Source organism: Chamaea fasciata, unplaced genomic scaffold, assembly GCF_029207755.1.
Source record: "Chamaea fasciata isolate MVZ Bird 193981 ecotype frontalis unplaced genomic scaffold, bChaFas1.0.hap1 SCAF_4, whole genome shotgun sequence".
NCBI lineage: Eukaryota > Metazoa > Chordata > Aves > Passeriformes > Sylviidae > Chamaea > Chamaea fasciata.
In genome coordinates this window covers 18,724,428-18,736,637 of record NW_027094089.1, presented here as the reverse complement: position 1 = coordinate 18,736,637, position 12,210 = coordinate 18,724,428, and the positions used below count along the sequence as shown (strand labels likewise).

General features: G+C 49.5%; 1 protein-coding gene across 2 annotated transcripts in view; it reads right to left on the bottom strand.

Moving 5' to 3' along the window:
* Window positions 1-12,210, bottom strand: part of CNTFR (ciliary neurotrophic factor receptor) — a 201,298-nt gene that overhangs the window by 186,293 nt on the left and 2,795 nt on the right. The gene's annotated exons all lie outside the window — the stretch shown is intronic.

Below are 12,210 nucleotides of genomic sequence, written 5' to 3'. Positions count from 1 at the left end.
CATCACAAGGGCACGCGCTTCCTCCCACCACTCCACTCACCCCCAGGAAATGTTACCTGGCCTATTATAATTGCAGATGTTTAACAGAGAAGGAAACCACAACAGAGCAGCTGAAGGGACATGGGGCACTGCTCTAAACCTGCTTTTGCCTTGCTCACATAGGAAGCTCTGTTGAACAAGTTCACGGCCATGTCTGTTCCCCCCGCTGCCACCACGGTGCAGTGCTGCGCAAGGAGTGCAGACCACATCCCCGCCTGATCTGCCATGCAACATTTGTTTTGCATTTCAGGCACTGGCAGGTCTTATTTGTAAGATGATGAAGCAGTCTGAAACCTTCCGCATACATGCCAATTAGATGCTCCAAACCTCAGGCTCAGCAGAAGGTCAAGTGCATGATGTGCCCTGCTCAGCTGCATACTCCCCATGCCGGTCAGGCTCCTTGATGGGATGCCTGAGGAGTGCTTGGAACAGCATCCGCTGCTTGGTTTCATGGTTCACAAGGAATTGGCTTAAAATGAAGGGGGGGGGGGGGGGCTAGAAATAAAAGTTTAGGGGGTTTTTTGTTTTAAACAAAAAAAAAAAATCTGGGAGGTCAGATGTATAACAGTCTCACAACTTCAAGCTGTTTTGATCCAGCCAGCCCCCTCTCTGCTGAGTTCTGTCAGGAGACAGGCACAAAGCACCAATTAAAGACGAGTTATGTTTTTTCTGTCAAGCAAAAAAGAAAGTGTGTGTGGGGGAAGATGATGGGAAGAGGGGAGAAGAAATCCAGCCCTGGAGTAATTTTGCTTTCAAAGCAAGCTGTCAAGGCAGCCCGCTCTCCTCCCAGCTCCCATGGAGGAGGAGTAAGGGAGCACCCGTGCGCCTGCTGCAGACGTGTGGCATCAGTCACCAGACCACACCATCAGTCACTTGGCACATCAGGCCGAGCCGTGCCCTTGCTTTCCCCCGGACATCCGTCACAGCCCGTGACAGGGAGCCAGAGCAGCAGATTCTTAGTGAAGATGAGCTGAGTACAAGCCCCACCAGCTCTGATGACAAGAGTCCCCACTTACGAGCAATTAGATTGGGAACAAAACAAAACAAAAGCAGCAAGGATTCAGGGCACTAGCTAGCTGGTGTAGCCACAACATCAGCTCCATTTTTTCATGGTAGAGACATGCACAGCCAGAACAAGCATGCAAACACTGCCTCTTCTGCCATATAGGTTACCATGTTTGAAGGCTCCCTGCAGCTCTCCTGGCTTGCAGCTGAGTTCAGGACAGACAGCTGAGAGCTTCCCACACCACTGCTTGGTTCAAACCAAGGCTATCTGCCTTGGCAGCATACTGCTAATGAACCACAGCAGCAGCATGGACAGAGCAAGCTCTCCATCACCTTGAGCTAGTACCACCCCCTGTGAATCTACCTTGGGCACTTGCAAGCCATTCCCAGATCTCATCCAGCAAGCATCAACCAGTCCTGCAGCTGGACAGATTAAGAAGATTACAAGAAGATCCCTCTGGGCTTTATTGCAGTACAAGGAAGATAAATAGCAAGCACAACCCTTTCTAGGGTGAAAAAGGGCAGGCAGTTCGGCACTGCACAAGTACTGGATTTAACACCCTATCTGTTTCTTTAGCAAAGAACACCCTTTAACACCCTTTGCAGAGCCCATTGGTACTGATTATGGCATCAGCTTCACGCCCACCTCTTCCTTCCTGGGCTTTCTGAAAGTCTCAGCTAATTACAGCAGCAAAGTCACCCTCGGGAGATAATGCACACCCCTCATTTCAAGAGGGTGGCACTCATGCTGGGCTGATTGCTCCCAGTGAGGGGATAACCTCTGCCTCCTTGGCTGGGCCCAGTGTTCTGGACTGGATCCACCCCACAGTCGGGCCAGAGGAGGAGGGAAGAGCATCTCTACTCAGGTTTAGGTCTGCTTAGGCTGGCTGCACACACTCCCAGCTCACTTGTGAGTGCCCTGCTCATTAGCATGGGGTCACTCAGCTGCAGCAGGGCACAAGTACCACTTGGCTATTGCAACACCACTCACGTCCACTGCTGTGGAAGTGTTGAATTTCTTTTAAGAGCCCTGAAGATCTCAGTTTGAATTTAAGGGAGGGGAAAAAAAACCCAAAAATCTCACAAAGAATTGCAGAATCTCTGTAAACATACCAGAGGAAAAAAGAAAGCAAATCTTTGAGCCTCTTGACCTTGACAATGTCCTTATAATTACAAGACTATTTATTTTCAGTTAAACTCCAACTATTGAACAGACGGTGTTGAGTTGGTTTTTTCCTGAGCAGGTGATTATCCTGCCTGACTAATCTAATGAAAATTATCAGGAGGCTACTGACCTCCTGCTACACACACTAAATAATGCACAAAGCTTCAGGATCAGACAGGCAAATCATAACCCTGCCTTATCTTAATCACTTTCTATACAGTTCCAAGCCTGTTCCACTCCTGGTTGGCTGTGTTAGCCAAACGCTATCTCAGTGGAAACCACTGCAGAGCCAGCCCTGAGAACTGCACAGCAAAAAGTTACCTCTTTAAGATTTATTTTTGTAAAAGCCAAGAGCTGTGGAGGCAGATATATTTAGTGTTTAAGCTGCTGTCTGACTCCTGAGCTTAGAGCATGAGGCGGTGGTCCCCTGGCACCTGGCTTTGGGAAAAGCAATATTTTCCTGCTACTTTAAAGCATGGTACAAGGAAGGCAAGGTCTAAAAAAATAATAATAAAAAAAATAAATATGTGCACAAAGGGGCTCATTGTTCCAGATAGGTAAAGCCACCTTTCCACTCCATCCTCTTGGAACCTTGTGCCAGCCTCCCCTGCAAACAGGGCTGCCCACAGCTTCTAAAAATGACACAGGCATGGCATGAGGACTAGGGCAAAGAAAGAGGACCCAACAGTGGGGATGCTCAGGTCCCCAGCTCAGGGCCTGAGGATCTGCAGCAATCCTGTCCCACTCTTTGCAGCACCATTCTCCCACAAGAGAGAGAAGTGCAGCAGCTGTAAGACATAAAAGAATACAGATATCAATTAAGGAGCATAGAACTAAGGATATGTTAAAAAAGAAGTCATCACACACTCCCCACATAGCCTCAGCTTGAAGAGCACCCGCAACTAGACAGACAAAATGTACTGGGGTGACTTCAAACCTAAAATAAGTTTCCACTTGGGAATCTACAGAGAATGGTAGAAAAACACTGCCAAAGGACAAGCTAACCAATTTTTACACACCCTGCTTCCCAACATGAAACCTCAGCTACAACACCAGAGAGAAGACACCCCTTTTACCCATCCACCCTGACCTTGCTGCCTTATCCTCAGTACCTATCATATGTGGTTCTTCAGACCTCCTGGTACAGGAGCTCCCAGATCCCCTCCCATCACTGCTGCAGGCAGGAGCTTCACCTCGCAGCTCTCGCAAACTGCTGACAGCCTCAGCAGCCTGCTCCTGCCCTGCGCGGCTCTTCCCATCGACAAAAAACCTGACTTATCCTCCCACCCCAGGAGTCTTGAGAAATTTTCTCCAGCTGGGGAGCTGCTCAGCACGATGTGGGCAGACAGGATTCTTCATATTTTAAATGGCTATTTCTTCCCTTCTTATGACCTTTCAGAAGAAGAGCGGCAGTCTCTTTTAAAGTGAGCAGAAAAAAAGTCCAAGGTGATTTTAGACATGACAGAAGAGGGAGCAAGAGAAAGCATAAAAAGACAGGCAGGAAATAGCGCAAGCTTCAGCTTTGGGAAAATACCAGCGAACACATGCAAGGAAAATGATCCATAGCAGTGATATTCAAAGGGAAGCAAAAATCTGGGAAAAGTTAATGTCCACAGCAGCAATTGTTGGGGCGGGGGCAACGGTCAGGCAGGGCTTTCAAACTGAGCAGTACTGAGACAGAGGCTCTACCCAGGGCAGATCCCAAATTGGCAGATGGAAGAGTTCTGCACTACTGTTCTGTGGATATAGCCATGCCCAAAAGTGTCTCCAGAGAGATGATCCTGAGTCCCATGGAGCCTGGTCACACCATCTGGACATGGGAAGGCCAAAAGGGTTAACTGTCCAGGACACAGCAAAAGGAAAGATCCTTTGCTTTTCGTCTCAGTTTTAGAGGGCTGCCTGTTGCTGAGGCATCTGAGCTACTTCAGGAAAGAAGTCAGAACAATAAATAAATTCCTCCATCTCCTAGTCTGGGTGACAAGAGCAACTTCTGGCTTTTCTGATCACTGAAACCAACACTGTAAGTGCTTATGTCACGTAGCCTTGCTCTATCCACATACCCTGACACTGCCCTGAAAAGCCAAGGTGCAGCTCAGTTTGTGTCTCTGCTGTCTAGCAGCTGCTTGGTAACCCACACAGGCACAGCTGGGGTTGCAAGAGGGCCACTGGCTAGGTTAAACTGGCAGCACCCCACTGAGTTACGGGGCACCCTTCTGAACTGCCATCCTTGCTGAAAGATGCTGCTCAGGGACAGCTGAGACAGCTCCCAACAGGCACTGTGCAGGGTCTGGTTAATGTAAAGTGGAAGGTGAGAGCCTGGCAAAATCCAGAGAACTACAGCTGTCTCAGGATTGGTTTTGTCACTGTGCCTGTTCAGGGAGGAGGCTTGCACAAGAAGAACGGATGGAGTTAAAACCACATTGCATAAAGCCCTCAAAAATGCTCCAAGAACTAAACCTGGAGCTGGCAGCTGGTGCTGGGACAAAGGGATGGCTCTGGCTCCAGCTCCAGAGCCTGCAGCCACCCCTGGCTCCCTATTCTAGAGCAGGGTAAGCACCAGCCTCTTCTCATGCCAGGAAACAAGCACTGAGTTTTCCCGCTAACACAGCAGCAGGAGGTTGTGACTGCCTGGGAGGGACTGCGACACACCGAAGCTTGCAAATGCATGTTCTGGGGAGGTTTCTCCACTCCCCAAGCTGACTTCCAGCTGGAGACAAGTGTCTGTGCTTGTCCCCAAGGCAGACAGAAGCAACAGAGGCATCCTCTGGTGCCGCTCCCCACCAGCAGAGCATGGCAAAGCATTGGAGTGACAGCCTCCAGGGATACAGGAGCAATTTCCTTGCCACACACACACGGACAGCACTCGCCTTCCTTGCTAAAACCCAGTGGGTGAGACGCTGATTAGTGCCACTCATCCTGGCTGTCCCAAGGCAGACACCCAGCCTGCTGGGACTCTGCTGAGAGTCCACCAGCTCAAGGTGCACATGCTTGGCTCTAAGACCTAGGTCAGTCAGATACAGGCTTAGGGAGGAGAAAGGGTTTGCCTGCAAGTCTCTACCACTGCCCTCCCCACCCCAATACACCTTTTTCAGTGCAAATCTGGCTCTGTCTGCTGCTTTTGAACAGCTACTGCTAGCTGAGCCTAGAATGGCTGGATTAATGGGGAGAAGAAAGAAGCTAAAATCTTTTTTTTTCACCCCTCCACCGGCAGAGCTGTAGTTCCAGCCCCTACATGTTAATGCTACTGATGGGAGGCAGGAGGAACCCAGCTGGACTCCTCCAAGGCAGGGATGGAGCAGAGCAGAGCAAGCTGTTGCTGGGCCAGCACTTAGGAGAAAAGAATCTTCAGCTTGACAACTCACCAAATTTGCTCTGAAACCAGCAAGAGAGAAAAAAAGTAAAGCCTTTAAATGTCATCTCAGGTTTGACTGCCAGAAGCACTGCAGACAGACAGAAATACAGACAGACAGATAGACAGATAAGCACAGTGCTGCACAAAGAGCCGGATGCCCTACTTTGATCTACCCAAGTGTTTACTAATGTGTCCCACAGCTGGTAGGAGCTGTTAGCAACTCAAGAAATCTGGTTTTCTGCCACCAGCTCTGCTCTGGGACCTCAGGGAAATCCCAAAGCCACTCCAGGTTTCCATTTCCCCTCTCTGAAGGCAATGATGCTTCCCTCCAACCCCTAGTGGTGGCAAGGTTAAAGGCCAACTCTGGTAATGTACTACAGCAAACAGCCTTGGGGAGCCCTCCAAGCCTATACACAGATGTGTGTTGGGTTAAACCTCTAGTTTGGGTCCTCAAAACCAGGCCAGATCAATTCTTTGGGAGAGGCAAAGTCAAAATCATCAAAACAAATCCTTTGCTGTTGGCTCTTTTGACCTGGGCAAGTCATGCCATCATGTCCTTGCTTTCTCTGTAAGGAACTGGGGAGATACCAGAAATGGCTCTTCCCTGTGCATAAGGCAGCCACGCTTGGAAAAAACACCACCACTTCTGGCCTGACCACAGGTACAGATTTACCAAAACTAGGAAGCACAAATGCTGCATGCCCCTGAAGTCTAGGACCCACCAAGCTGTTGGGGAAGTTCCTCTTCATCCTTGCTTTGCAGTGGAACAAGATAGGGTGAAGCTGAAACTGCTGATCCAGAGCAAGGAGGGCTAGTGTAGAGCAGATGTGTCTGTACAGCAAAAAAGCACCTCACAGAGTAGGGATAATCAGTGACCCCCCCTTTCAGTCCTCCTCCCATCTAAACAAGCCCCAAGAACATGGTGTGCCTCAGCATCACTGGAAGATGCCAACATGCACAAAACTGTACCCAGCAGGCAGGGTGTGCCAATGGGAATGATGCTAGCTTTCTGGATTTCTGAAGGATGGACATCTTCACTGAGAGTCGCCAGGTACATGCCTGGCATGTCCTCAGCACTCAGGTTTCACTGAGCTCAAACTGCACCTTCTGGCAAAACAACTCCAACTGCAGATACAAGGGAGGAGCCTCCAAAATGGTCAGGAAGTTGGGACATTACAGAAATGCCTCATCAAAAGGGCAAGGGGTTTCTGCCAGGTAGCACAGCACAGCTGAGGCATAGCCAAAAATAGTGTCCAGCCAAGACACTCCGTCCTGCACAGATGTCAGCATTATCTGGTGCTCTGTGCCCTGTCATAGCACTAACTTTCATGCACAAAATAAAACCTAGACTTGCCAACATACCAAATGGGCCTGTCAAACTAATCACCTTAGGAGAACCGGCAGCAAGAGCTGGCCCTTGCTTCAGAGCCCTTGCAGAAATCACGGATCCAGGAGATGGAAAAGCCTCTCTCATTCCCGTAACCAGGTCAATAAAAGCACAGACAACTCCATCCAGAGAAAGACTTTTTTTTACAAATCACAAGAGAGAGCAGCTTCAGCTCCCCCAGCTGCAAATAGGTGGGCAGGCACAAAGAGGCAGCACAAAAACATGTCTGTGCAACACGTGTGGGCAGTCGGCCGCCCCGCACATGGCCAGGATATGGGGCAAGAGGAAACCACTCAGAACCAAGCTGAGAGAAAGAGCAGCAGCAGCTCGGTGTGACTTCTCCCACCCCCACCAGCTGGGCTCCCAAATCCAACAGCCTCCCACCCATATGTGTGTCTGCCATGCTGGGGAGAGACAACAGGCTAGGCAAGGATTTCAAAGCTGAGAGGTCCCAGGCAGCTTTAAATGGCCTTGGATTCACGGAGTGACAGTAACCCCCCCTTTGGGGGGAGTAAAAATACCCAAAATGAACTTCAGCCTTGTTCCTCAAGAACAAAGCAGTCCCATCCCCAAACCCACAGTTATCTACGGGCACTTTACTGTAACACTGTTATTCCTAGAGCTCTTCATTAAGTAAGAAGCCCAGAGGACTGGACAGAGCTTTTTTTTTTTGATCGAATTTCAGAGCAGCAGCAGCCTTTTGTTGTCTCTCCTTCCTTTTAACATATTTATTTTTCAAGCCCTTAGTTCAGTGGCACAGCGGAAGGTAAATCACACATTGGTGGTGAAGTCTAGCACAGGCTGCCTCCCCTTTGCATCTGAGAACCACACTCTAACCACAAGAAAGCATGTGTCCTCATTATCACCAGCATTTTTAGGCCCTAGACAAGACGACTATGGTGCAGAGTGTACCTAGAGCAAAAGCAGACATAAGGTTGTTTTATTATACATGACGCTGTTAGATTTCACAACCAAATCTCATGCCTGGCGCCAAGGTACCCAACCCAGGCTGCTTCTCCAGGCAGGAGGGCAGCAGTGCAGATCTCTCCTTCTGTGCTGATCAGCCTGTGACACCACAGCACACAAAGCAGCTCCCCATCCATCATCTATAACACAGCACCCTAAAATCCAGCGTGGCCCCTGCAGCACTGGGACACTACAGCAGTAGCACAAAGAGAGCTGCATGGGTCAGCCCTGCACGGTACAGTCCTCCAGGTTACTTGACCCAGTCTCCACATTATTTGCAAATGTAGGCCAGAGTCTGGGAATGCCACCAGAGACCAGGAGCAGTAGGAAAATACCAGGCTGCAACTTTGTGAACAAAATTAATTCATTGGCTTAACACCCATATAATTAAAAGCAGGCACATCCCTCGGTAACTGTTAGCATGGGAGCGTGCCTGGTTGTGTGTTTGCATTCGGGGGGCTGAGATACCACCTACAGAAGCAAAAAGAGTCCCTTTGCAGAGCCCGGCCTCTCATAGCACTGATGAAACACAGAGGGAACATCCTTGCCTCAGGATCTATTTTATTTCCCATTGAAACAGCAGTAACAGTAGCTCCTCCCTGCCAAGGAGGTCTAAGCCACCCACTGCTCCCTCCTGACAATTCAGAGGGCTCTGACAGCTATGGGAACCTCAGTCCTGAGAGAGGAGAGAATTATTTGTCTCACTGTTGCTGAGAATGGCAATGGGCCCTGCTGTCCACACTCATCCACCAGTCAACTCCCTGGCTTTAGGTGGCTCTCCCTGACTCTTGCCTCCACTGCTGGGAATGGGCAACTCCCACTCTCCTCTCCTCACAGGGCTGACAGAACAATGGTTTTGACAGATGAACAACAGGCAGTGAGAGCAGCCCCAGAGGGAGAAACCCCCAGCCCCGGCTCTCAAAAGGGAAACAGCCACCCACCACCCAGGTGTGGACCAGCAAAGGTCCAGGCTGCAAGCTGCTTCCAGTATCAGGGAAAATCCTTCCCAGGAGCCTTTCCCTCTTATCCAGCACTTCTTGTACTGCTTTTCCACAACAGTTTCCCCTCACAGGGTGTGTTGCATAATATTTAAATACAACCAGGTCTGGGCAAGCCAGATTTCAGTTGATCCCATGTCCCCTCTGTCAGGTAATGCTAAGAAAGGGGTCACAATTCCTCTACAAGCTGTTAGTACAGCATCACTTCATGCAAACCCTCACAGCCTTCCTCCTCCAGCCTCCTCCAGGCAGACAGCAGCAGAAAGTGATCCCCCCCAGGGAAAAGAGAGGAGATTTCCCACATAGTGGGCACCAGTATTAATTCTTCCAGCTGCTGCAGCTTTCCTTTCATTCTGTGACTTTATGAACATCACTCGATGTCAGCAGTAGCCCTGGAGGGTATCACAAGTCACCTGAAAGGAAAAGAGTCTCTCAAGCACCGGCATCTGGGCTGCCTCTGAGCCAGAGGGCGGCAGCTCTGGCTGTGCATGGCCACACTGACCAGACAGTTCACAGCCACGGCACTGGATCAGCCATGCCTCAAGAGGGCTTTGATGACATCTTCAGGGTGTCATGGCTAATTAAAGACCTCACTACAACCTCTAATTAGGTAATACTTTCAGACAAATCATCCTGTCGTCTTCGAACTACTTCACACCTCCAGATACATCCCTAATTGACTTGAAAGTTGACTCGGCATTTCTTCCCGGTCCTTCTTCCATTTCACAAAGCATTTCAAAATAAATAAACCCCTGCTCCTCAGTCCTGTCTCAGAGTCCAGCTGGGGAATTGCCCTCACATCTGCACAGGCACACACCTGCACGACCTGACACAAAACCCCCATCACAGGCACAAAGCAAACGCTCTGACGCAGCGGCAGCATCGTCCCCCTCTGATCTCTCAGTTTCTAGCCATCCTAGCGCTACTTTCAACAACAGCCAGCAAAGCTTTTTTTGTCGGAGAACAGGAGTGTTTGCGATGCATCAGTGTCCTACTAAAAATATTGCCCGGGGGCTTGCAAGAGAAGCAGGTCTCCAGCAAAGGAGCCTGGTATCTGGCAACAGAAGGCATTAGAAAAAACCCTCACCATTGAGAAATTAATATGCCGCAACGATACCAAGTGCAAACATTTCAATCCAGAAGCTTGACTTCTGTTTTCATTAGGTAATGAATAAGCTGAAATGATCCAAATGTTTTCAGTTTCCCAATAGCACAAAATTTGAAGTAGATAGGCAGCCCCCCCCACCACCATCATAACTGCAAACATGCTGAACAAAAGCTATCAAAATTCATAGAAGATAAATATTGAGCCCTTAAAAGCCTGCCATGAGAACAATGTCTCTTTATTTGCTTTCTGTGAGGTTTGTTATAACAAGAGAGAAAGACTCCAGTATACAGTGCTTTAATATATATACACGCATTCACAGCTGAAATAATAGATTTTAAGGACTCAGGACAATATTCCAGCTGGATGTATGCAGAAATGCATAAACATACCTTCAAAAACATATTCTTTGCACCTTGCCCAGACATGTAAATGGACACATATATAATACACACATACACACTATCCATGTTTCAGATCGATCAGAACCATTCATTAAATCAGACTCTCTGAAGTTTCTGCTGCTTTGGGAAAACCTGACCCTGAGGAGACATCATGCATGAACTTAACAACCAGCAGAAAATGAAACCATAACACGCTGCATCTTGAAAGTCAGCCCTGAATCTAACTTAATCCCTGCTCTGGACAATGCCTCTAGAGAGGCATTAAAACCATGCTAAGGTGTTTTCCTGGATTTCCCAGATTCCCCAGAGATACCCTGGCACTCTGGCTGCAACCACCTCCTTGCTTTGGAGATGTTTCCAGCTGACCACTTTCATCCTTACTCTTGCTGCTTCCACAGCCAGTGACAGACAGACCCAGTGGAGCAGCCTTGGGAGAGCTGCACACTGCCCTGGCAGCAGGACGAGTTACGGGACAGTTCGTGGGGTTTAACATTTGTAATCCTACAAAACGTGCAGGGAATGATGTACGTGTAGGGGGATGATGTACGGGGCTTGAAGGGTCAAGAGCAGCTTTGCAAACTCCTTTCCCATCCCCAACAAAGGAATTCCAGCAGATCTCGTGCCCCCTAGTGTCATCCTGGCGAATGGACCGACACCAGGCACCGCCAAGCACCGGGTACCACCTGGCCCAGGCAGTGCCCTTGCTTATCCCACAGCGAAGAAGCCACCGTGTCCTACTGGCACCTAGAGTATACTGAAACGCCACTCCCAACAGTTCATGTAAGGGACAGCGTGAGCTTGTTGTCCCTCTCCAGCATGCCAGGGCAGCCACAGCCCCCCAGACGTCCCCATGCCCAGCACTTTCTGGCCACCTCTGTTATGCTCTGGAGGAGCCCTGGCAAGGTCTGCCCCTCCAGCAGATAACCCAGGCAGTGTCCCTGGAGGAGGGCCAAGAGGAGGAGGCAGAGAGCATCTGCAGTGGACACAGTCCAGAATACAACTCCTCCTAAAAATAGATAGATCCTGGAAGGGCACAGCCCTTCCAGGGAATGGGAATGCTCAGTCCTAGGAGCTCAGGGTTTGGCATGATAAAACTTCACAGTGCATGAATGCAAGGCACTTTGTTACCCTGTTTCTTCCACCTGTGGCATCAGGCTCTGGCTATAAGCACGAGAAGCAACAAACAAAATCAGCCCAAAACCCAGCATCCCCATGTGCCAGCCTGCTCTGACCAAAGATCCAGTATCTCCTTGGACAATGCCCATGCCGGCTGCAACACTAATGAGCGTAACCAAACCCCACACATAGAGCACCTAAACAAGAGCCATGTGCTGGAAAGGCGCACAGGAAATGTGCATGCACATGCCTCAGTTTTGCCATCTGCCACGCTTACCCTCTCTTATTTTCCTCATCTCTCCTGCTCAGCTTTTAGTTCTTGTGGGAAGAGGCACCCCAGGAATACACCTAGACCACCAGCCCCTTCCAGCATCTGCTAGCAGCCTGCAACCAAACCTCAGTAACCCATCACCAAAATTTGGAGGAATTCTCCCCAGGGCACTGACCTGAGTATGCTGCTTTCTTCTGCAACACCGAGCAGGGACTATAGCTTAGAATAATGGGGAAGTAACTCAGTTCAGTGCTGACAAAGCATCACAAGCCCCAGCGGGGTGGGAGGGGAGGAGGTGTCCTTCCCTCACGCTGCCATGCCTGGTATACATCATGTTTAGGGCCAGGCATACATCACCGACACAAAATGGACAAATTGGAGGGATTTCAGAAAAACGAGTGA